Raw genomic sequence first — 2872 nt, forward strand, 5'->3', positions numbered from 1 at the left:
CACCGTAAATCCACCGACTTAAATAAATTCGTAAATCTATATGAGGATTAATGTAGGGGCAGAATACAGAAATCAGTTTTAGTCGGTTCTAATAAGATGCGGCGTATCACCCTTATAGGTGTGACGTGTCTCCCGCAACATACGGGATAGGCGCTGCGAGGTAATGTTTTACAAAGAAAATTCTTACAGCTAAGAGAAGAATGATATAAGTATACTTTTTTGTGTATTCATCAGAAACAAGACTAGTCTCAATATTTACTACTTATTTTAATTGAAAAAGCAAAATACGACAAAATACAATAATTTTACAAAATGTGCTGCAACTCTTCCTTATTTACCCTATGTAGATGTATAAATTGAACAGTGTAGGAGATGAAATGGTTGGTGGGAAATAGCAAAGATCTCCTCAGAAGAACTGCCAACTCCACCGACGATTAACCAACGATCAGCACTTATCTTCAAAATTAAAGAAGCTCCACGTGTACCCCTTGGCTTTTAATGTCCTCATGTACAGTATGGATATAAAATGCAAAAATTCCCAATCGAGCAGAGAAATCCAATGTTGGACTCAAGTGTGGACAGCATGGCTATTGTGTTGTTTCATATTTAATTCGTTTTTAGCGGCGAGAGCAATGCTCACCGAGCATCTTGGCTAGATATTAATGTTTTGTCATGCACCCCAGTCTTTCCACAAACTCTAACGCGTGGTGCATGAGAAAATACGGCAACACCCGTGGGCCTAAACTCGCAGGAATGACTTGTGAAATACTAGCACGGCTCCGAAGCCGCCCACTCCGTTCCCTTGTCTATGAAAATGCCGCAGGGGAGACATCTACGGTGTGGTGAGAGTGTTTTGAGCTCCCGATGGGACCTGTTCCGCCTCTGGTTTCATTGTGCGCCCGGAGTCGAGAGGAGGCGGTCCGAATAGTGATTCGGAGGTGATATTTGAGGGAGGGAGGATAGGCTCCAAGAGTAGGGGGCAGTGTGGAATATGATCTGGACGGAGGTGGGGGCGATTGTTGAGCGGGGAAATGGCAGAGATACATCTCCATGTTGGTGGTTGGGGTAGTGGGCGACAGATGCCGTCATTGATGACGGTTGAATCATATGTGAATGTGGTACATCTTTGAAAGACAATGAGGGATAGCTTTAACTGAATTTATTTTAACAATGTAAATAATTATCTATCCCCCTAAAATCTGGTGTCTCACGATAATATTTTTGTGTTTACTTATTCCCATACCATCTAATAAAGCACATATTGGCCATTTACATCAGTGTGTTAAACAAATTTTAAAGCATAACCTGGCTGACTGGTAAGGTGACACTTATCATTGTACACTTAATTCATCATTTTCCCCTGCGTGAGTAGTTGTTCACATTCATCGCCGCTGAAGAGATTCTCCGGCAGCTGGACCAATGGAGAACTTGCAAGGATTTTGTACAGGCAATTAAACTCATGCATCGTATAGAACATCAAAAATCTTTAATATGTATACTTCTCTTTAACCTGAGTGACGCATATTAACTGAACAATAGCTCCCTGAAAATAATGAAATGGTTTTACGGCATTAATGACGCGTGACGTCATATATGCCGTTCCGTGGCATGGTAACCAGGCATAACAAAGTGTTTATCAGTTCGAGACGCTGGAAAGTGGATTTAGCTTGAGATATACATCTCCTTCGCTGTAGTACAAGTTTAAAGAAGTACGCTATCTGTTTTTATTTTACACTTAAGAGAATTATCGGCATGGAAGCTGGATATATTCGTGCGGAGTCCGGAAATCTGCCCGAAGTCGATTCTCCCATTATGATGGAGTACTTAATGAGCTGTGACAAGTAAAAATCAGCTGAAATACGAAATGTAAAGGCTTTGCGGTAAGTATTTTATGTTATTTACAAGATAAATGAATATATAAATTGTTTTCATGTGAATTCTGTGGCAGTAGGTCGTCATTATTAGCAAATTTGTGATAAAACATTTGACCTTTTCGCAATGTTTACATTATGAATCTCTATTTCAGATCTATGAGAAAAGAATACATTGAGAGGGTGACTTGACGTGTGCCATTACAAAGATCTAATAATTAATGCCGGGTGAAGTGTTTTTCTGGAACGTAAAGTTACGGCCAAAAATTATAATGCCACCATGGTGTTCGACGAAGCGTCGAAGACGATTTTGAGCATTGCCTGTCACGATTGCACAGCGTCGTCGGGTAATTATAATGCTTCGGCGTAATGATTCATTAGTAATAGTTATTAACTAATTCATGCATATTTTTATTAGTAGCTGAAACCACAGTTAATGGCTTTATAAGTACCTTTATGTTATGATGTATATTTGTAATGGTTTCAAGTAACTCTTAAATTTATTGTAATTTCATCAAAGTTTAGACGTATACCGATGTTTTTATAGACGAAATATGCAAGTAGAATCGATGGTAATATGTAAAATAATAATTTGTAAAAAATAAAATTTGAATTATTTTCCTGGAAGATGACTAATGATGCAATGTTTACCACTTCATGTTTTAAGGGGGATGCAAGCATGCCTTCCTTGGCTTTCCTAGTGTGGCTCCACAACAAGAGCTTAGGGCTTCCCCAACTGAAGTTGAGTGCTATTGGCACAAACCACCTTTGTCTGGTGTGAGAAACCAACTCCTTATGGCCACTGATCTAGGAAATTTGAAGCCTGTGGACCCAATTCTTGGAATTGGTGATTTCAAGGACCGGGTGTAGATGGACTGCAGGGAAAATAACGATCAATGTGTTCTGTTGGCTTACAACTCTCCCTCACACTCCCTTGAGCAGTTGGACTTATTTCATTTGGGCATTTTATTTAAAACTCAAAATTTGACCCATAAGCTCTA

The 2872-nt window shown here is 39.4% G+C and overlaps 1 long non-coding RNA gene across 1 annotated transcript; it reads left to right on the plus strand.

Annotated features, from left to right (window-relative positions):
* Positions 1-1566: 1566 nt before the first annotated feature.
* LOC124167318 lies at positions 1567-2596 on the plus strand. The gene is made up of 3 exons (XR_006866657.1): positions 1567-1880; positions 2027-2218; positions 2539-2596. It is a non-coding gene; the product is annotated as an uncharacterized LOC124167318 (long non-coding RNA).
* The last annotated feature ends 276 nt before the right edge of the window (positions 2597-2872 follow it).

The sequence above is a fragment of the Ischnura elegans genome, chromosome 10 (assembly GCF_921293095.1).
Source record: "Ischnura elegans chromosome 10, ioIscEleg1.1, whole genome shotgun sequence".
Taxonomy (NCBI): domain Eukaryota; kingdom Metazoa; phylum Arthropoda; class Insecta; order Odonata; family Coenagrionidae; genus Ischnura; species Ischnura elegans.